Source organism: Canis lupus, chromosome 16 (genome assembly GCF_003254725.2).
Source record: "Canis lupus dingo isolate Sandy chromosome 16, ASM325472v2, whole genome shotgun sequence".
NCBI lineage: Eukaryota > Metazoa > Chordata > Mammalia > Carnivora > Canidae > Canis > Canis lupus.
The window spans coordinates 25,466,978-25,490,648 of NC_064258.1; the positions used below are offsets into that span (position 1 = coordinate 25,466,978).

Here is a 23,671-nt window from a genome sequence, read left to right on the forward strand (position 1 = left end):
TGGAGGTCCGCTGTGCTCCCCCCCCCCCCCCTGCTCGGAGAGGCTCTGCACTGTCTAACCTGCCTTCCTGCCTGATCTAAAGGGACTCTGCACTTATTATAAATATCTCCTTGGTGATCTAAGATGATTGAAAATGGGATGGGATTGGCTTTTCACTGATCTTTGTCTGGAGAAGATTTTAGCTTTGTTTCCAGTAAATTCCGTCTGGGATTTGACTCAGAACATCCTTTGCAGAGAAAACCTGCAAGAGGATGTGGGCTTCCCCTTCCTCCCCACAAACACAGGTGCCTGCAGTTCAATTCTATCCCAGAAGGTGGCAGGTTTTGCCTGGAAAAGGGACTCTTCAGGGCCATGCCCACTCCAAGGCGTGGCTTCACAGAATCATGTTCCTTGACAAACATAATTTATAGATTGCTTTTGTTAATGCATCAGAGAGAATGTATGTTCAGGGTAGATTCTTGGTGATGTTTATTGCCTTTTCTATTTAGAAAAAGAAACTAAAGCAAGTAAGTAAGTCTTTAACCCTTTCAATGCGTCCTTATTATACTAGATCAGGCAAAAATAATGGTTAGAATCCCCGGGGCAGGAGGCGGAAGGGAGGGATGGGATAGACACGGGAAGAGCTTTCCATGCAATTGTTCTTTCATTGTGACGTTAGTTAATATCTCCATACTGCCTTATTCTAAGTACTCAGAAAGTGGAGAATGGCTTTTTGGCCGTTCCTTTGTGTTGCCAGGATGATGCTTACATAGGGGCTCTGCACGGATTTGGTGTCACTGTGGCCTTCCCCAGCTCCCACAGGCTCGTACCCCGTGGAGACAGCCTGCCAAGTCCCAACACCGTTGTTCCACAGCTGCTTCCTTGACTAAGTGTTGATACGTGTTCTCAGAAACGACTGCCCTACAAAAACATATTTGAGAAGAAACACAGAGTGAAGGACATGCTGGAGTTCTCATTCTGCTTTTTTACTTTCTGCCCAAAATGCAAAGAAACAAGAAACGAACCCGAAACCCTCCCCCCCCTTTAACTCCCTGTTAATTCCCCATTAACATAGTAGTTTGCTGGGCATCTATTCTTTGCCAGACAATTGTCTTATACCAGTGTTTTTTTTTTTAATTTTTTATTTATTTATGATAGTCACAGAGAGAGAGAGAGGCGCAGAGACACAGGCAGAGGGAGAAGCAGGCTCCATGCACCGGGAGCCCGATGTGGGATTCGATCCCGGGTCTCCAGGATCGTGCCCTGGGCCAAAGGCAGGCGCCAAACCACTGCGCCACCCAGGGATCCCTATACCAGTGTTTTATTTTGGGGGTCTAAGGCAATCATTTTTCATGATACTGGCTTGAAATCTCATGCAAAGGTGATGAATTCATAGAAAACCTGAAACTGAACCATGAAGATGACAGAGTCTCTCCCTCCTGCTGCATGTCCTCCTCTGTCCTATTTTCTTGGTCCCTGGCCCCTGATCCTCTGATCACCACTCATTGCTCCTGGGCTGAAGCCTAGCTGGGGTGATTCTACTCTGGGGACTTTGAGCTGCATGAATCGGAAGGCTGTAGAACCCGAGACCCTGAGACCCTCTCTGGCCAGAGGCAGAGAGCACCTAAATGACAGTTCCCCAAATAGGGGAGAACTCTTATCTGGACACCCATGGCCTGGGGCAGAGCGACCAGCAGCCCTGCATAGACAGAAGGGCACATCAGCTGAGCTGGGGATTGGGCTCCTGACTGGAGAGGCACTGGCTGCTCACAGCTGTTTCCAAATCAAGGAGCCAGGGCACATATTGCTTCTTATAGTCTTGCCCTAGAAGCAATTTCTATGGAATAATACAGACAGGATATCACCTTTTCAAGATTCTCTGCCTAAGGATTCAAAGGTAGTTTTGCTTGGATTCTAAATTTGTTGCTTTTGAAGGGGAGTGTGTAATGGGATTTTAGAGGCGAGGCAAGCCCCTGTTTCAGTGTCACACTCGTCTGGCCTCTAAAACTCTGGGCAGTAGGGACTAGAAGTCTATTCCAGGCAGGCCCAATGGACCCAGGGAAATCCAGCCTGGGCTTGCTCCACATATCCAAGGATCGGTTCCACTTTGTGACCATGGAGCTTGGATGGGTTTCATGACTGCAGACACTCTGCCCTGTTTGGCCTCACTTTCCTCCATGTCTTCCTCTCTCCTCTAATCCTCAAACTTCTCTCTTCCTCTTTCATTGAACAAATTGAAGCCACTGGAAGGGAACTCCCCAAGAGCCCCTGAACCCCTTCTCTGCTGGGAGCGGTGTAGAGTACTCCCCGCCCCGGGCACCCCTCACTGCCTGTGCATCCTCTCTCACCATCTGGGGTCTTGGCTCTACTCTTTCTGCCCTCTCCCTCTCCCTCAGGAATGACTCATGGTCTCCTCTCCTGGATGGGTCTAGTCAGCATGCAAATACGCTATTGATTCTCTCATTTAAAAAAAGTCAACAAAAAATATCTTCTGACCCCACTTCTACCATCTTGCCCTTCAACTTTCACCCTGCTTTGCAAAAAGGCTCCTTTCCTCCAGTCAGGCTGATTTGGCACCACAGCTCTGTGGAACCTGCTCTTAGTCAGGTGGTTGGGGCCCTCTCTTGGTTAAATCCAGGGGCGGGCTCACAGTTCTCCATTTGTATGACTGTGGCCAACACTTGGCCTGTCTGCCCCTCCCCACTCCTGGCTGCACTTGTTCCCCCCACTTGCCTTCAAGGACAGCATGTTCTTCAGCTGCTCTTTTATCCTACTTGGCTCTCCTTCTCTGTCCCGCCTGCTGGGTCCTCCCTGGGGTGGGAACTCTTTCCTTCTCTTCCATGCTCACGCACTCAGTGACTGTATGAGTATCCCTGCCTGCATGCAATGACTCCCAGCCCCATCCCTGGGTCTCAGGTTCCTCTGCTAAACTCCACACTCACATATCCAACTGCCTTCCCAGACTTTCCATTTGGCAGCCAATAGCCACCATAACTCAAGCTGTGCAAAGCTGGACTTCTCACTTCAGACTTGTCCCCTAGTGTCTGTTGCCATCTCTTTATGGTAACTCAATCTTTACAGTTGCTCAGGTAAAAATCTGGGTGTCGTCATTGATTCCTCCCTTTCTTTAACCCATTTGTGGCTCCTACTGACATGACTCTATCTACAAAACACATACATGATCTAACCAATTTCTCAACATTTCTATGGCAGTTTTGTGCTCTGTTCTGTGGGTTCCTGAAGCAGATCACCTGGGTGCAAATTCATCTGGGTGACCCTGCACACATTACTTAATCTTTCTTTAGGGCTCAGTTTTTTCACCTGAAAAATGGGGTAATAATACTTCCTATATCATGATGTTGTTGGGTTTGGTTCATATTGTCACAGCATTTGTTATCGTTGGATAGATGTTTGAAACCTTTTTCACTGCATTCCTGGTTATTGGCTAGGTCCTGCATCCACTAAGTACATGTCTATGGAATCATAGACACTCACTTGATGTCAGGTTTCAGACTATACCTCAATTTTGGCTGTCATGACTCTTCTATTTCCTTCTTTCATATCTCTTGGCTATTTAGACCAACCCAAGCTCAGTCTGTCCCACCTCAGAGACACTAGACCTCTTCTGGGTAAGAGCTGGTTGTGGCACCAGCTTGAGACTAGGTGGTCCTGATGGACTCCCTGGTATATCATGGTACCAGGGGCTTTGGGTCATGTAAGAAGGAGATGCCAGGGGTAGGTGAGAGCCAGTAGTTTTAGAGGTGGGAACCTTCAGGCTTCTGACTTACAGAGGCTCTCCATTCCAGACTGGCCCTGCCCAGCTCATAGGCTCATTTACCCTCGGACTTTGGGTCAACTGCACAATTAAAAACATCTGAAGGGACTTGAGCAGCAGTATGATTAAAGGGTCATGTGGTAGAATGCAGAGGATTCATTTGTACAGAGTCAGCTTCACCTAAACATGTAAACAGCAACTGTTACCGTTTGTTGAAGCCTCTGGGTATTTGCTTAGGAATGTCAAAAGCATGAGCTTTGACCAAGGTCCCCAGGTGCACCTGGGTTTGGAAATGGCTCGTTGCTGCCACTAGACGCTGAGTGACTGATGGGGAGGAGTTGGGGCAGGGCGGAGAGTTGAAAGGCCTAATTTTACTTCTGATCTGTTGTTTACTAACTAATCCTGTGACTTTGGACAAGCCATCTTCCTTTCTCAGCCCTCAAGGTTTTCAATCTTGTTTTACTGGCAGAATCATTTTTTAAAACAGTATTTCATGTGGAAGCCAAATTTATGGTTATTACAGATCAAATCAAAAACAAAACTGCTCTGAATGAAAAGGGGAGGGGTTGAGGTGGCCCAGAGCGTTGACTGTTAAGAATATCCCCTCAAATTGTGCACATGGATGGCTCCTGCGGTGTCTCCACTTTACCTCTAAGACTCTGAATAATACAACTTGAAGTCCCCTCCCCCCAGGGATGTGTAAGGACCCTTCCAGCTCTGACAGGTGGTGTGACTTCTTCTGGTAGAACTGCTGTTGGGGTTGCTAACACAGTAGTTAGGAATGAATGATCTGGCAGTGGGTGCAGAGGGTAAGGGAGGAGAGCATGAGGAACCAGACCATGTATTCCCAGGGCAAAGCCATTCCCAGGACGCCCACTTTATGTACTGTGTATCTGATGGAGCTCTCCACTTGGGACCTCAACCTCTAGGGAGGTTGAAAGAGTTCAGCCATCTTGCTATTCAGGAACCCCTGCCCTGTTTCAACAGATGCACAAGACATTTGCCAGCTGTTTTTTAAATCTTTTATGTCTTACTGCCTAATATCCCAGTTGGAGATGTGAAGATGAATGTGACACAGCCTTGTCCTTGAGGCACTCAGTGTCTGGTGGGGTAATGTCAGAGCACTTGGAATTATTTGCATGTCTAGGTGCTCTCATGGATACTGGGCAAAGGTCATTCTAGCTCAAAGGAGGGGGCCACTCCCTCTGTCTGGGTGGGGGAGGCCAACAAGATGGCTCAGAGGAGCTGTGATTGAAGACTGAGAGACCACCAATGGACTTGGATAGGAGTGGGAGGGACAGAAGAGAGCTGGGAGGAGGCCCTGAGGCAGGAGGAATAGTGGGTGTACAGCCATGGGGACTGGACTGGTTTGAGAGAAAATCTATCTCCTATACAGAAGTTCATACACTTAAGTCCAGGTTTGCATATTCCTCCTGTGGGGCCCACACTACAGAAGGAAAGGCCCCTCCATATAAGCCACAGGTTTGACTATGGTGAATAGTCAGACATTTAGTGTGAAATGATGTCAAGTCATTATTGAAATTATTAGAATTTCTTTACAATTACCTGCCCCTAGAAAAAAAATGACCACATGAAACCCAATCCAAATATTTCTTTTGTGTGCACTTTGTAGATTTCTAATGGTACAACTGGTTGACCTTTCATAAAACAGAGTTTCAAAGAGACTCTTTTACTGTCCACTTTCATGGTGCTCTCTGAAGGCAAAGGAAGGGAAAGGGGCCTTTGGAAGATCCTCATGGAAATTTGAGAGCAAAAGCAGTTGCTTAGGTTCAGTGATTTCTCTCTTTATCAAAGACAAATCCCATAAGAGTCAATTAGGGCCTGATTAGAAGGTGGAGGTCCCGAAGAAAGGGAACCTTCCCCACATTTTTACTAGGTCAACCCCCACCTCCCTGAGTGCATCTCACCTGGGGGAGAATCAGGGTCCTGTTATCAGGTTTTATTTCTGCAACCAAACCCCAATAAACACATATCACTCAGACTTGACAACAATCTTCTCATCCTGATTACATTCCCACCCCCTACAGATAACACGTTTTTCTCTCTTTTGTCCCCCTCTCTGCTCTATTCCTTCTCACATATGTATTCCCTTGATATTTACACCCCATCACTCTGCCCCATTAGGGTAAGCTGCTCTGTGAGCTGATGGTTTTCTCAATCAATGGGGACAGTCATGCCTATACATATGCATTTCATGAAGGCTCCTCCCCAGAAATCCTCGCTGAGGAGGTTTCAAAACCTGAGGTGACCCCTCATTCACATTTGATACAACTTGTCACATTAAAGTCTTTGCAACTGATTCTATATCTGCTGAAATATGTGTAAATATATATTCCAAATATATATGAAAACATGTAAGTACATATATTTCTTTCTTTCTTAATAGTCCTTACTCTGTCTCCACTTTCAAGTCTTTGAGGGTTGGCTAGTTGTAAATTACACATCATAAATAATTGTCTGACCAGGGAATAGGGATTCCTGGAGCCCTCCCTTGCTGAGTGGACTGTGGACAGTGGGCTGAGAGCCACAGGCATGGGCAGTGAACAGACTACCTTTTGCTCATTGCCATGTGCTGAGCGTAGTGCCTGGCACAGAGTGGGTGCTCAGGCATGATTCAGCCAGTGGGTGGATCTGTGATCTCCTCGACAATTTAAATCCTGTGTTGATCAAACAAGATGAGGAGCTGACAAAAGCCCTGTCTTAGGGAGTGGGAGTGCTTAGAATTGTGGCCGTGTGTGTGGTGTGGCTTCTAAAACAGGGCCCTCATGGATGTAGAAGTGTCCCTCTGGTGGGACCTGGGGAACAGTGGGCATAATGGTAGTAAAGGGGACCTGGAGTGGGATCAGTTCTTACCTTCTATCCATAGAGGGAGGAAGAGCTTTGGTGATTTCTCCTCTGCCACCATCTTTCTGGGCTCCATATGGAGCTAAGAGAGAGCTTTCTCTCCATTCCCACCGCTGGGGGAGATGAGTGCAAGGGTCACTGCTGTCCCTGGGATTTGTCCTGAGTAGACTTGCCTCCCGAAGGAAGCTCTGCTTGGAGGTCAGGGAGGGAGATCTGGCATGTCAACTCTTCATGCAGGAGCAAGCAAACAATGTGAGTACATCATCAAAGCCAGGCATTGTCAAGCTTTTCCTGTAAAGGGCCAGATGGTAAATAGTTCAGATTTTGTGGGTTGTACGCTCTTTGTTACAACTACTCATTCCTGCCATTTTAGTGCAAAGGCAGCCAAAGACAATACATAAATGGATGGGTGTGGCTATGTTTAAAATTTTATTTACACAATAGGCACAGACCAGATTTGGCCCATGGACTGTAGTTTGCTATCCTCTTCTTTAAGTTTATCATTCTGACCTGACAACTTGATTTTGATCTCTGTGCTCCTGACCTTTTCATTTTTTTTTTTTGAGAAATTCACAGAATTTTGTTATTCTTAAAAATGATGATATGAATTCGTATAATTAAAGAGTTATTAATAAGATAGGTTCCTTTTTGGTTTTGGAATTTTACATCAAGATTCTTATTAAATTTGAGTTATTTTTAGTTTCCATTGAATTAAAAGGAAATTATAATATTTAGCTCCTAAGGGCAGCCAAATATGCTACTGTAATACAGTTAAACATCTTAGGGATTTAGGAAGTTATGTGCTTCGATCCCTAGGATGGCTGCCTGGCTCCTGACCTTTTCAATTTGCTGAATCCCACAGACCATGACTACTGTTGTTCTGACCCCAGCCTGGTCACCCCACCCCAACCGCCGGCTCTGTCTTTTATTCCAACTGTACTCTTGCTCCAGCTGACACTGCCATAACTACACACAGAGAGACAGAGAGAAGGACAAGGGAGCCAGTCAAGGGCAATGCCAGAGCAGACAGTGGAATATTCAAGAGGAGAGATGCAGGTGTCCACTCTGGGATGGATGGATGAAGAATATAATTCAGCCAAACTTCTTTTCTAAGTCAGCTGAGACTGCTATTTAGAATCTCCCTTGCACAAAACTGATGCTAGAGCTCTAGGTGAGGCTCCAGGGAGAAATTTAGAGAATTCTGGTTTAGGTTGGCATATAGTCTGAGAGTTAGGGGTGAAAATCTTTTGACTTTTTGGATGTCACCTGGAACTAATAGAGACCCTTGGAGGATACACATGTCATTCTGTCCCCTCTGTGTCAGGCCTCTCTCCTTGCCTCTAGCTGGACCTCTGAGGTGTCACTCTACTCAGGCTGGAAGCCTGTTGGAATTAGACCGAGCCCTAGAGGTCACTGGATCTAATTTTATTGTGTTTTACTGATGAGTAAACAAAAACTCAGGGGGATAGAGCAAGTCACCCAACATCACATGGCTAGTAAACAGCAGAGTGGACACACCAGGACCCCAGTCTCCTGACTCTGGCATCTGCCCTCAGCAGTGTACCTACCTTCCCCAATATGCTCTCTTCTCAGTATCTCTCTCTCTCTCTCTCTCTCTCTCTCTCGGATTTCCTGAGGTGTTCATGTTGAAGAATAAGCCAACATATGTGGAAAAGACTCCCAGGAAATCTCTCACCACATCAGCTTACCACGTCTTCCTGCCTGTTGCTCTAACCCATCCCCCACCCCCACCCCCACCCCCACCCAGAAAACCACCTTGGTTCAGATTCTGAAGCAGGTAAAGTATCCTCTGCAGGTAGCTCTGGTGTTTCTAGAATGAGAGTTCATTAGGAAAAGTAATTATTCAAATGCCTCAGGCATAGCAAATTCTACCTTTCCCTTACTCCTCAAACCCCTGTGAGTTCTTAGGACACAGAGCCTCATCATCTGTATTCTTTCCATAAAATATGCTCTCCAGCGGTGTGAGCTGATCAATATTCTTCCTATATTTTTTAAAAAGGCAACCACAAAATAAAAACAAGAGGACCGAGGAGATCTAATTAAGACTCCATAAAGCAGAGGCTGGTATCTCCATGATCTGGCTGGAGTAAGATTGCTGTTTTCTTTCTACCCTGTCACTGATATAAATGAGTTCTTAATTCCTCCTTTTGTGAAGAACAGGTTATCAGGCTCCTATTCATTAAGTTACTTCAGGGCTTGCAGCAGAGCTTAATGGTCGTTTAAATTAGCGGCCTCTGCCTTTAGCAGCATCAGTAGGGAGTCTTGGGAAGGGAAATAAATTTCCCAGGATTTGAGGGCTGGGGGACACAGGGACAGATGAATGACCTTGGAGGTGTATGGAGGGCAGTCCCATCTATCCCTGCTCACAGTCCACAGGACGAAGTTCACACTCCTGACAGTGAATTGAAGGGCCTCCTTGCTGTTTCTCTGCAGCTTGCCTCTCCTAGCCTAACTGATATCTTCTCTCACCCCTGTTTCCCCAGCCATACACAGGGGCCTGAAGGATTCGCCCACTGGGCAGCTCCTGCGGTTTCCTGTTCCTGGAATACTCCTCTTTCTTTTCCTGCTTCCATCTGGCTTTTCTCAAGACTCACCTCAAGACGCTCCTCTCTAGGAAGACATTTCTGACCCCTGGATTCCTCCCTTAGAACTGTCAGAGATTTTGAAAACACCCCTGAGAGCATGTCATCGCACACCCTCCTCACCCTTCCTGGACCCTAAAGCCTTGTGGGTGGGTTCTTCTTCAGATCCAGGGCTTGACTGGCTGTTTGGCTCCTGTTGTCCAGGAGGGATGAAGGAAGAAGGGGGAGGAGAAGGAGGAAGAGGGGCAGGGCAGGCTGTACAGGAGGGAGAATCCACTAGATATTCCACATTCCTCAGGACCTGGTATCTGGTGAAGAATTGAGATGATATCCTGCTTCCTGGTGACATCCCTTGGTTCACCCCACCAACACTGGACACTGGCTTTGAGCACTTTTCATCCACTTTCTTCTCTCCGTCAGCCTTTAGACTTCATCCCAATGCACACTTTCTTACCACTCCACCCCCACTTATTGGGTTATCAAACTCAGATGCTTCTTCTGGACCGCTTGGAAAGTGAGTTTAAAACTGAACAGGCTCCCTTCCAAGAACAACCCACCCATCCACCAGTTAGGGGGGAACCAGACTCTTGGGTGCTCCAATTCTACAAGTCTATTCATTTCAGGTGCAAACCATTTTAAGTTTCAAATACTGCACCTTGGATGCAGAAAGGCTTGTTACTATGGGGACGCCTGGGTGGAGCAGTTGCCAAAGTGTCCAGTGCTTGATTCCAGCTCAGGTCATGATCTCAGGGTCATGGGATCAAGCTCCATGTTGAGCTCCATGCTGGGTGTGGGGCCTGCTTAGGATTCTTTCTCTCCTTCTGTTCCTCCCCCCCCCCAAAAAAAAGCTCTTTTCTATGACTATTATTTTTGCTATGCCTGTTAGATGTGCATTTTAAGTCAGTTTCTCCAGAGGCAGAGAAAGAAAATGTTCCTGGGATCAAATACGAGAAGGAGGCAGATGGGGAAGGGGAAGAAGCCAGGTGAATGGGTAGCCTCACTGACTCTATGTGGAGCTCTGGAAGCAGGAATTATTCTGCAGAGTTTGTCCTGACTCCTGCAAGTTTGCTGGGCTCTCACATTCCCAAATCAGTTATTGGCTAAGGAGGGAGGGAGGCGGGGACTCCCAGGCACTTCAGTTCTCTGGGCTAAGGAGCCAACTGACTCTGATGGTCAGGAAGTGCAGGTAGAGCCTTTAGACACAAGGCAGATATAGGGAAGTGGGCATGCAGAGAGGCCACAGGATCCAGAGAGGTCCAGGTGGACACTTCCAAAGTGTCCTCTACAGTGTATATGCCAAACCTACCACCCCTAGAAACCACAGACCTTATAAACCATAGGTAGCCTAGCCTTGCTATCTTAGACAAGAAAAGTGAGGTCCAGAGAAAGAAAGCAACTACTTCAAATTTCAGGGATTCAAGCAGAGCTGGGACTTGAAAGGACTTGAATGCAGGACTTCTGACCTCGGTCTAGGACTCTTGTCTGACATCTAGCCTTCTGTCATCAGTCTGGTATAAGGAAAAGAGGTCCACTGGTAACATACTTGGGTAAAACAATGTATTGGTTCTAGATTTATCGACCATTATTTTCAAAGTAATTAAATACTGTTGCAAAAAAAGATTTCTTCTCTTTAAAAAGCATTTATAGATTTCCATTAAATTGCAAGGCCTCCTTGTGCCTATAAGGTCAGATATTTTACAAGAAACCAAATACGTTTTATAATTCAGGTGGCTTGTCTCTATCCTGTCATCCCCTTCCTTGCCCTGTCCCCATCTTTTGGATCACTAAATCGGGGTCAAGTGATGGGTCTGGTTTCCTTAGCGCATCACTTGACCCAGTGGATGAAATGGGAAGAAAATCCAGACCCCATATTAAATGAAGTTGAAGGCCAGTACTGTTCTGATGACTAAATTTTTTATTTTTTAATTGCAGGTTTTAAGGAGAACCATAATAAAATTGCTCCAGAGGGCTTATGTGTTTGTTATCATTAAAAGCAGTTTGCTCAGCTAATTGTCAAGAAATGGGTATCACGTTTGCAAATTTATCTTACATGGCATCTGCATGAATTTTAAGCTCCAGCCTGTAAGTACTGCCAATTTTTGAATACCGACAAAAGCAAAACGTTCCTCTCCATTGCTCTAAAATTCTCTAGCGAAGTTTCTCAAGCGAATCACCCTGTGGCTGCAGTGTTCTCCACACAACATATTTACTGTCCCCACTGTGAGCTTTTGAGGGGACAGAAAATGAGTTTGACACAAAGAGCTATCCTTGATCCCCTGCTGAAATAGTATCATTTCTGTGTTAGTCATAAATAAATAAACTTAAAATGCAAAAGGCCATTGGAGTGTCATTTCCAGCAAGTGTTGACAGTGTTACCTCCTTGCTAATAGCATTTTAAAAATTAGGGGTTTTGCGATTGAAATTCTTCTGAGTAGCATTAACAAGTCATATGGAAAAGCAATATAGCCATTTGACAAAGAACAATTAGATTTTACAGCTTGTGTGAGTGAGAAGGATCCCAGGTAGGATGAAAAAACCCAGCGATCAATCCCTGCTCCCAGTCACCAGTGTAAAACTAACCCATGTAGTTTGGGGTGGGGAAGAGTAGAGGGGAGTGTATGTGACAGCATCTAATTGAAAACTGACAAATGAAACCAGTGACTGCCAGGACCACATAAATATACAGCTTCTTAGGCTGGTCTTACTATCTTGGGGAGATTTTTCATTCCCAGGACACGTGCTTTTCTGGTTTGGGTGCTTGTCAATGACCCAACTTGGGCTAATGTCCACTGGGACTATGGATTGATTTTAATGAGATGCTCTTAATAGATTGTCTGCTTTGAGACTTAGATGTCTTTTAAGTGAAACTCAGTGTGTCACATTGATGTTTGCTGCCAATCCACTCACAGCTTTGAGAATCCTCAGACATGTGGCCTGAAACCCAGGAAATGGACCCAGAATTTTGGAGTCCTGCCACGGCTAAAGCACCCACAGGGCCCACTGGTGAAGATCGTTTGCAGTCAGGAGAGAGCAGCCCAGGAGGAAAGCTATTCACATATGCTTCATCTTACTTGAAATTAGAGGTTTGGAATGCTCCCTGTTGCAAAATGTGCATGGGGTTTCTCAGTTGCTGAGCATTACCTGGGGAGAATGCAGTTTAGGCCAATCTGGAGTCTCTTGTTACAGGTTAATTTGATAGGTATTTTCCGTGCTTTAAGACTCGTGTCTGTATCAAAACAAAAACAAAAACAACAAACAACAACAATGAAAGCAAACCAAAACCAAAGCATGAAGAGGTTTCTGCAATTAAGATGTAGAATCTATAAGGGACCTTGTAAAAGTAGCCAAGGGAGGTGGTGCAATTGTCTCCTGAATCCCCACAACTTTTTAGTTTCTCACTCAAAACAGGTTCAAGAATTAGGTCAGCTCTTGAAACCACCCAGCCTTAAGATATTATGATGCCATGAAGTTCATATTTTATATCAGGATTTGTAGGAAGCTTTCCTCCCAGTGTTTTGGAGTCTGTTCACTCATTTGTCAAATGGGAATGACGATAGTATCTCTCACAGGTTGTTTAAGAGCTCTAAGACTTACATGAGATTGTGCACATGAAGACGGATGTCCCGTGTGTAGCTAGTGCTCACAATGTTGACTACGATGATTCTTAGTTCCAAAGGTAGGGTCACTGGACTTAGAATTCAGAGAGCAACATAAGAAGTATGAGAAAAGAACATAATGTATTGTCAGAAGCCCTTAGTTTTCTTGTTCAGACAATGGAATAAAAACAGCCTGGCCTACCTCATGAGTTTTGTTTGAGCATCGAATGAGATCGTGTATATAAAAGTAGAGGTAGCTTATTTGGTGAGAAGTATATCTATATGATTAGCATAAAACAGCTTTCAAGGTCCCCTTGCCCGTGTACAGGGTCACCCTCCACCCCGTCAACTATATGGACCTTTTCCTTCTCACTTTCTTATATGTGACTTAAGGAAATTCTCCTCTGCATAATATGTGAGCTCTAAGTACCCTTTTCATACAGACAGGAGCCTGTTGGTGCTTCTTCCAAGGAGTGGCAAGGAGTAGGGTGAGGCGGGGGTGGCACCGTGCAGTCAGGTAGGTGGACCACTGGCTGTGCAGCAGGTGGGGATTTGTCCCTGAACCTGTTCAGGCTGGCTTTGTTCTGGGTCCCTCTGGACCTGGGAGGGCTCAGTCGTATTTGGGAAATGAAAGTAGCTATTTAGTTTACCAAATGACTGTGAAAGCCTCGACTTTAAAAGCATATGGGGGTTTCTGTTTTTGAAGAACTTTGGGCTGGCGTGGGGGGGCAGGGGGGTCATGTTCACTGGTGCTCAGGGACTCTAGCACCTCCCCAGAACCCATGTGGACTTTTCTCAGGAAACAGCTCCTAAATGAAGAACTAGGTACATCTGGTCACTTTTGCACGGTCTGTGTGCAAGCCCTGGGACCTCTGAACATGCCCCTGGCTCCTCACATGGCACATGTTATACACAGGATGGGACTGGTGTGCTAAGGCTTTGGTACTGGGTCCGATTTTACCTGAGGCAGACATCTGGGTCTCCAAAAACAGCCTTTCCTTATAAGGAAGGCTTCATGGGCTATTCTGGAGAGCTCAAGGGAAAAGCAGCCAAAGTGACTGGGGTAAGGGGTAAGGGGCTCAGAAAGATGTCGGATGTTGAAAGCATAGTTACTGCGGTGGAAGGAATCTGACTCAGACTGACATTCCAGCACCAGTGAGTGGCCTAGAGCAAGTTATGTAAATTACCGCTCTGAACAAGGCTCCTCATTTGTAAAAGGAAGAAGATAATGCTACAACCTGATAGAACAGAGCTCGAGCTATGCTGGAAGTTGGGAGGGTAAATGGTAGAAAAGAAGAGAGAAGAGGAATGTTATTGTTCTACCTGGATAGAATTCAGGAGCAGATATCCCTAGGTGCCCAACAGTCCACGATAGTCTGTTGTTGCCAAAGACTATTCCCGTTTGATCCGGATGCCATCTGTGCCGGTCGTTCCATGTGTCAAATTGGCTGGTTGATTGTTCTGGTTATTCAATTACACACTCACCCAAGTGGTGGTATGGTGACATTTTGTAGCTGTGGTTAACATCTATAATCAGTTGACTTTAAATAGAGGAAATTAGTCTCAACGATGTAGATGGGCCTCATGCCATCAGCAGGAAGTCCTTCAACACAAACCTGAGATTACCCTGAGAAAGAAGGTCTGCCTCAAGACTGCAGCATCAGCTTCTTCCTGAGTCTGTAGCTGCTGGCCTGCCCTGTGGATTTCAGACTTGCCAGCCCCAGCAGTAGCGTGAGCCGATTCCTTGAGTGCATCTCCTTCTCTCTCTCTCTCTATCTCTCTCTCTATATGTATATATTTATATCTATCTCTATCTATATATATGTATACATATATATACACATATGTATACATATATATGGATATATATACACATATATATACACACATCTCTATCTATATATAGGAATACAGATACCTATATATAGATATATACACACATGTCACTCTAGAAATCTCTGTTTATATAGAGATATTATATATGAGAAATCATATAGAGATATGTTAGATATGAGAAATCATATAGAGGGATATTAGATATGAGAAAAATTATCATATATCATATATCATAATATGGTGTATATATATCATAGTCAATTATATATAACATGTTATATACACACAGACATGTATTTCATTTATATAGAGAGAAAGAAAGAATTTCAAGGAATTGGCTCATGCCCTGTCTATCTATCTATCATCTATCATCTATCTATCTATCTCACCCATAGGTTCTGTGTCTTTGGAAAACATTAATATCCCAGATCTGTACTCTTTCTCCCATCCAAATGCACACTGAGCTTATGGAAGTTTAAGTTTAAGTGGTAGAGAATCAGAGGTGATGGCCCTGGAGGCTCCTCTGTCTTTTGACCATGAACTGGTAAGACCTCTGGGTCAGGCATTCAGGGAGGCCCAGGAAGCCATGCTGTGACTTCTAAACTTTACTCCTGTATTGGTTTCGTTTGTTTGTTTTTAATGTAGGTGCAAAGGTTTGAATTAAGCATCCTGAAATGCTTTTCATTTCACGGCATCTTATCATATGTTCTTGCAAGTCCTCTTTTTTGGCTATGCTTTGTCTTATGCTATTCCTTTTTATTCTCCTTCCCTGTCTGAGACCTTTTTAACTTCCTTGATATGTTTTTTTTTCATTTTAGTTTTTTATTTATTCATGGTTTTGTTTTTCATTTTAGTTTGTTTCATTTTAGACTATGTATCATATAGAGTACAAGTATTTTAATGTACATAAATAGAATTGAGTTGTTTTTCTTCTTTTCTTTTTAAATTCAGCAATATGTTCATAATATCTCTTCCTGTAGGTCTATGTACTACTGGTCTGTTGCTTCTAACATGGCAGAGTGCATCATTGTGTATCTACCATGTTTATTCCATCTTTCCTCCAGAAATGAACCCTTAAGTTGGCTTTCACCCTCACTCCACAATCAATGCTGGAGCAAGCAGCCCCAGGTGGGTACCTCTGAGAATTTCCCTGCCATCTATAGCCATCAGCAGAATTTCTGGGCCAAAGGGTATCTGAATGCTGAATCTAAGCACTTCCAGAATGGCAGAATGATCCCCAGAATGGCCATATCTGTCTGCACTGCAACAGCACTGCACAAAGGTTCCTATATCCTCATATCCTTGAAAACTTCTGGCATTATCTAGCTTCCTGAATTTTGCCAAGCTGGTAGGTGTTAAGTGATGGAGCCTTGATGTTTAATTTACATTTCTCTAATTACTAATCAACATGAGCATTTCTTCATGTGCTTGCTGTGCTTGCTGTGCTTGCGAGACTTCTCTGCTGTGAACTGACTGTTCATGGTTATTGATTATTTTCTTTTGGGGCCTCTGACTTTTTCTTGTTGATAATTTTGATTTGCGGGAGTTCCTTGAAGATTTTCAATATTAATCTTTTGTCAGTTTTAGATGCTGTAAATATCTCTTTCCATTTTGCTATTTTGTCAATGAACTTTCATTGTACAAAATTCCTTAGTTTTGATGTTCTCAAATCCATGAATTTTTTCCCTTATGCTTTTTAGATTTTTTTAAAAGAAATTCCTTTGTAGCCCTGGAGTCCATCTTAAAATGCTGGATTAAGTAAAGAGCAAGTTCTATTTTTCTTAATATAGTGAGCCAATTCCCCCAACCCTTGTATTAATAGTTTATTCCAGCTTATTACCATATCTACACAGGGCTCCATCTTGGCTCTTGCTTCTCTTCCTTTGAATTGTGTTTGTTCACATATGTTCTATACTGTTTATTCCTATGGTTTTATAGTATTTTTAGTAAGGAAAGTCTTCTCACCTTACTCTTTATTTTCAAAGTTGACTTAGCTTTTTGTAAGTTTTATTCATCTATATATTGTTATTGTTTGGATACAAACTGGAAAGATACAAACTCTTTATAAAATATGTTTATGGTATGAAGCATAAAAATACAATAGATACCTATGTACTTATGCCCAACTGATAAGATAAAACATTCTTTTAAGTTCCCAGTGCACTAGCCTACAACCTCTTCCTGTGGCTCTATCCTCTGGAGACAGCCTTCACCCTGAATTTTGTGTTTATCACTCCATTGCTTGTCTTGGTAGCTTGCATAACTAAATATAGATGGTTTAGATTTGAAGTTTTGTTTTTACCTTTGATTATTTTTTAATTGTGTATAAATGGACTGATAACAAATGTCTTCTCCTTCCACTTTCTTTTTTTCCCTCTGCCTTATATTAGCAAAATTAATATCTGTTGTTACATGTGCTTTATATAATTAATATTCACTAATGTACAGTATTCCATTGTATGAATATCATATTTTATTAATGATATATTAACAACAATTGAATGGATTGTTTTCAGTTTTTGACTACTAGTAGTAGTGCTGCTAGAAATATGTTATAAATAGAAATATGTTCTTCCTGCTGCTCATGAACAAGTATTTCTCTACGATAGAACTTCCTAAACTGTTGGGCCTCAGGACTTTTATTTCTAAAAATTATTGAGGACTCTAAGAAACTATTGATTATATGGGTTATGTCCAATTATGTTTATTTACTGTATTTGGCATTAAAATGGAGAAAATTTAAAGGTATTAATTCATTTAAAATAACAGTGATATTGGGGCAGTGAAAATACTCTATATGATACCATAACAATGGATACGTGTCATTTTATACTTGTCCAAACCCATAGAATAAACAACACCAAGAGTCAACCCTAATGTCAACTATGGACTTTGGGTGATTGTGATGTATCAGTGTAGGCTCATCAGATGTCTCACTCTGGTGGAGGTTGTTGATAATAGGAGAGGCTGTGCATGTGTGCGGGCAGGGGGTATATGGGAAATATCAGTACCTTTCCCTCAATTTTGCTGTGAACCAAAAACCTTCTCTGAAAAATAAAGCCTTAATAAAAAAATAATAAACCCCTTAAGGACTGATATAAATAACATCTTTGTGAAACATAACTCTACTTTCTAATGTAAGAAAAATTAATGAAGAGTATTATTGTTTTACAATAAAAAAAAACCTCTTTAAGAGAAGATAGCTAGATCTTCACAATTACTTCTACAATCTTACTATTATTTTTAAATTTTATTTATTTAATTTATTTATTTTAGAGGGAGAAAGTGTGCATGTGGGGGCAGGGATGGAGGGAGAGAGAGAGAGAGAAAGAGAGAGAGACAGAGAGAGACAAGCAGACTCCCCACTGAGCACAGAGCCCAGCATGGAGCTGGATCTCATGACCCTGAGATCATGACCTGAGCCAAAACCAAGGGTCAGATGCTCAACAGACGGAGCCACCCAGGAGCCCCTTCTATAATCTGTTGTTAATTATTGTTTTAGTTGAAGTATGCGAAGAAAATCTGGCTTCAGTCAAATATTTATTAGGAAAAGGCAGTGATATTTTCATAGCCTTTTCAGATGATTGTGGATATTTTTCTCTGATACTACAGTAGATGTCCCCCCCACCCCACCCGGTATCTGTGTTTTGCTTGCCACTGGCCCACGATCAACCACAGTCTGGAAGTAGATGATCTGCCTCATTCATCATCAGAAGGTTGATGCCTATGGCATTCACCTTACTTCATCTCATCACATAGGTGGTTTATCTTCTTTGCATCACCACAAGAAGAAGGCTAAGTGTAGCATTATCAGATATTTTGGGGGAGAGAGAACACAATGACATAAATTGTATTATGTATGGTATATTGTTATCATTTTTTATTAGCTATTCTTAATCTCTTACTGTGCTTTTAATTTATAAATTAAACTCTATCATAGGTGTGTATATATAGGAAAAAGCATAGTATATATAGGGTTTAGCACTCTCCATGGTTTCTACCATTCCCTGGGGGGATCTTGGAATGTATCCCCTGTGGGTAAGGAGGGGCTACTGTGTATCAAAATTTGACAACGATTAATATCTCTAAAGGTTAGTTGCAATGTGAAATCTGAAACCATATAGATGACCCTTTTGTACTCTCTTACATTAAAATTGATTGGCCTATCTTGCACTTTGAGTGGATCTTTTACTCATGTATGATTTTGTGATATCACATGTTGGTCATTGGACGTTGGTTTCACTAAATTATGCAGATATTATAAATAGTGACATATTTCATTATATCAGGAGATGACATTCATTAATATCTCCACTGATCTCATTAGAAACGCCTTTAAGTATTGGAAAGTTGTCAAGCTCATGGTGGTAATTACAAGGTTTTCAAGATTCTGATTTTTGCTTGAAAGATTGAATTTTACCATTGGCAACACATAATGTTAGTTTTCCCTAGAGTGAAAGGCTCCCATTGTTCATTTTTGAGAAAATGTCTCTCAAATATTCAAGTCTGAATAACCATAGTTTACCTGTCAGTATTTGCTTCAAACAAAAATGATATTCTGTGAAATAAGTAGTTAGTTGAGCTCACAACCCAAGCAATTACACAAGGGCTTTTTCTCAAGACAATTTTCATACTTCAAAATGCAACTGAAGTGTTTCAGGTATATTTCTCATTTCATCATTTAGAATTTTAAAAAGATGTTTATCAAGGGTTGAGATTTAATAAAACTAATACCTTTTACTGCTTTAAGGATTTTCTTTTATTATTATTTTTTTGCTTTAAGGACAAGTCATTACTTGACTTTAAGTAATGATGGCATTTAAAAAATATGAGTATGTGATAATGTGTAATATAGACAATGGAAAAAGAAAATATGTCTGGGTATTATAATGAAAATAGCTTTGACCTTGCAGACCCCCTGAGCAGGTTTCAGGGATCCTTAGGAGGTTGTGGACCATGTGTGGAGTGCTTCTACTCTACAGTACCTATATGGGTATTCATATCTTCACACTTACTAGATAATGTCAAACTATCATTATTTTTTAAAGATTTTATTTATTTGAGAAAGAGAGAGAGCACAAGCAGGGGAGAGGCAGAGGCAGAGGGAGAAGTAGGCTCTCCACTGAGCAAGGAGCCCGATGCGGGACTTGATCCCAGGATCCCCTGATCATGACCTGAGCTGAAGGCAGACACTTAACTGACTAAGCTACCCAGGCACCCCTATCAAATTATTTTTTAAGTGATTGTAACAATTTCCACTCCTATCAAGGGTGTAAAGGATTCTCATTTCTTTGCATTCTCACTGTACTCGATGACTAGAGTTTTATATTTTGGCCAATATGATGGAAAAGCAACCGTACCTCACTGTGGTTTTAACTTTCATTGCTCTGTGTGAGCACCTTTTCTTATCTTCATTGGTTATTTGTGTTTCTTCTTCCATCAAGTAGTTATGTGTTTTGTCCAATTTTGTCTTGTTTATTTATTTTTTGGTCTGTTGATATTCTTTGTGCAATACAGATTCATCTGCCTTTTTCTCTTTCTAGAACCCTTTCCCTTTCATTTCTTCTCTTCTTTTATCCTGGGGTCTATCACTTTTCCCTATAGAAATTATACATTTTTAGGAGGTTTTGGGGTTCCCCCCCCCCAGACTCTTTATATGTCTTGCAAGGACTGTAGTCATGTATTGTTAGATAGTCCTGTGTTTTTCTCCTCCACTGTGACTGCTGCATTCCAATGGGCTCTGATCTCCATGACTGAAAGCTTTCCTGGGGAGGGAATGGGGGAACTCTGTTCTTCACATATTGCCTACCAGGCCTTTGTTTTCTTTTTCTTTTCTTTTTTAAGATTTTATTTATTTATTCATGAGAGACACACAGAGAGAGGCAGAGACATAGGCAGAGGGAGAAGCAGACTCCCTGTGGGGAGTCCAATGCAGGACTCTATCCCAGGACCCTGGGATCAAGACCTGAGCCAAAGGCAGATGCTCAACCACTGAGCCACCCAGGTGTCCCGAGATTTTATTTAATTATTTGACAGAGAGAGAGAGTGTGTGTGTGTGTGTGTGTGTGTGTGTGTGTGTGTGTGTACACAAGCAAGGGGAGCTGAAGAGGGAGAAGCAGGCTCCCCATTGAGCAGGGAGCCTGACTCCGGGCTTGATCCCAGGACCCTGAGCAGATGCTTAACCAACTGAGTCACCTAGGTGCCCCCATTTTCTTTAAGGCCAGTGCTCACTGCGCAGGTTATATTAGTTGTCATGGATGAGAGACTTGGAGAGAGAAAAGGAGAGAAAGGAGAGCTTTGGGTGAAGAGGGAGAGTGAAGAGAAGGAAGAAGAGATTTTGAGTGATGGGGATAAAGGGGAAAGGGAGGTGGCTGGTGGACACTGTGAGCAGTGAGAAACTACACATCCAACTATGGCAGCTCACTGGAAATGGAAGGTCATCCCGTAGGATCCGGAGATTCCCAGCCTCAACGAGGATTTCTATGCTTGCAGGACAGTGTGCACGATGCAAACTTCTTGGGCAGCCTGGTGGCTCAGCAGTTTAGTGCCGCCTTCAGCCCACGGCGTGATCCTGGAGACCCAGGATGGAGTCCTGTGTCGGGCTCCCTGCATGGAGCCTGCTTCTCCCTCTGCCTCTCTCTCTCTCTATCTCTCATGAATAAATAAATAAATAAATCTTTAAAACAATTTTTTAAAAAGATCAAACTTCTTATCTCCAAGTCTACTGTGACTATGCACAATGTGGATGCCAGCATGTACCATGGCTAAAGCAGAACCAGTGGTCCTTGTGCAGTTTCTGGGCACCTCATGGAGCTTAGCTCTCTGAAGTGAGGTTATTACTTCATCCTGGAGGGATGAGGACTTAAAATCAGATTGAAGGAGAATAAAAAATTAAAAAATGAATATTTCTGAAACAAAAACACCAATTCAAAAGGACATCTTTATCCCTATATATATTGTAGCATTATTTACAATAGCCAAGATACAGAAGCAGTCTAAATGTCCGTGCATAGATTAATGGATAAAAAAGATGTGGACGATACACATATATACAATGCAATATTACTCAGCCATAAAATGTGGGACATTTGCATTTGCAACAACATAGATGGATTTACAGGGTACAATGCTATGTGAAGTAAGTCAGTCAGAGAAAGACAAATACCATATAATTTCACTCATATGTTGAATTAAAAAAACAAAACAAACAAACAGAAAAATAAGACAAACAAAAAACCAGACTTAACTACAGAGAACAAGCTGGTGTTTGCCAGAGGGGAGGTGGGTGGGGGGATGGTTGAGAGAGGTGAAAGAGGTAAAAAGAGGGAAGAGCACACACTTACTATGATGAGCACTGAGCAATGTGAATCCATTGTTGAATCATTATATTGTAACATTTGATACTAGTATAACATTGTAAGTTAACTGCACTTGAATTGAGAATAAAATGAATGTTTCTTATGCTCAAGTGTTGGGACTGATATTTATGACTACTAAAGTCTTAGCTCTGATTTTATTTCTTATGAACAGATTCTGGCTTTCTAATGCTGAGAACACTTGCTTCTCCTTCTGGCTCCACGTGATTATTCCCAACTTGTTTACGTTGACAAATAGTAACAGGCCCATGCCCAGATTAATCAGTGAATTTGTAGAGATGTGTGGGGTTTGGGAATCTGTCTTTTAATAAGCCTCCCAGTGATTTTGATTCAAGAACCTGTGTTTTATTTGCTAGATTTTTCCTAAATGGTTGGTGAGGGATACAGTTTCATGTGGCACTGCCTCAGTAACTGGGGCAAGATTGTTGCCACCATTAAAGAAAATGTTTGCAAAATGTCCAGCGTGAAGTGACAGGCAATGAGTGATGGGTTCCGTGACACTGGTTACCAAAGGAGGTGATGCTTGGCTTTAGTTTGAAAGTTTGAGTAGAAGTTGGCCAAAGAAAAGGGGAAAAAGTGTTCCAGACAGAGAAAGATCAGGACACTTGTGAGAGAGCACGGCACATACCTGTGGCCCAAATGTAGTGTGAAGGGTGCTCCAAAGGGAAGCTCCTGGAGAGGTGAGTGAGGATCAGGTCTTTGCATGTCAAGGGCTTTGAAAATGGAAATGGCCAATGGATTGGCAGGGAGAAGGCCTGGAACATGGAGACCTGTGAGGGGCTGTTCTAATAATTCAGCCTCACCCACCGTGCAGAGCTGTGCTGCCTGAGCTCAAGCGTCACTGCCCCTTAAAGTTTGGAATTGATGCATTAGTTGCCGGCTTCCTTTTAAGACATGTCTGGTGGGTCATCTTTGGGTTTTTGTGTGTTTTTTTTTCTTTTTTATTCATTTGTTTTTACTGAAGTTCAACTTGCCAAAATATGGTATAACACCCAGTGCTCATCCTAGTGGGTCATCTTTGTGATGATAGTGATTAGTTATAATTGGACTGACAGTGTCCAGTGAAAAGGAAAGCCACCGTGCGTTATAAAGCCAAAAGAATGGCCAGAGCTAGCCCCATGGGCTGTGTGGAGCCTGAGGCCTACACGGGCGTTTGGAACAAGCGTGTTACTCTCTGTGCCTCTCTTGGCAGATTATTTCCTGAGCAAGGTCGGGTACTACCCTTACCCTGCGGCCGGTTGGCTGTGTCCCAAGTCAGGGATGCATAATTCACTCTGGGGTCACCTGCCTGAGAAAGAGAGGCAGAGGGACAAAACCAGCAGAGGAAGTCAGCTTCCTAAACAGCCCCCCCCCCCCCCCCCGCAAAATTTTCCTTTAGATCTCGCCCCTTGAGCCCCTTTTAACCACCTGGCTTCATCCCTTTTCTTTACCGCCTCTCGACCGCGTGACCCGTGGTCGCCTGAGTCCCTCTGAATGTCTGTGGGAGGGACGCACCTGCAGGTCAGCCTCCCCTCCCGGTAGCTTGGAAAGGAGCTCAAGTCTCTCAGGTAAAAATAGCAACAGTCTCCGGGGCCCTCCAGCTAAGATTCTGTCTGCCTGGTCTCATTTCCCGTCCGCTCCTCAGGCTTCTCCCCGCCGCCC

General features: G+C 43.1%; 1 long non-coding RNA gene across 4 annotated transcripts; it reads right to left on the reverse strand.

Moving 5' to 3' along the window:
- Positions 1-476: 476 nt before the first annotated feature.
- LOC112654695 (uncharacterized) lies at positions 477-23,671 on the reverse strand. Of its 4 annotated transcripts, none has more exons than XR_003133274.3 (6): positions 23,525-23,671; positions 22,659-23,318; positions 12,817-12,912; positions 12,364-12,448; positions 6,629-6,910; positions 477-900 (listed from the first exon to the last, which is right to left on the reverse strand). It is a non-coding gene; the product is annotated as an uncharacterized LOC112654695 (long non-coding RNA). The 4 variants fall into 4 exon arrangements; XR_003133333.3 differs by having other exon boundaries at positions 483-900; positions 22,659-22,785; XR_003133357.3 differs by lacking the exon at positions 22,659-23,318 and having other exon boundaries at positions 484-900.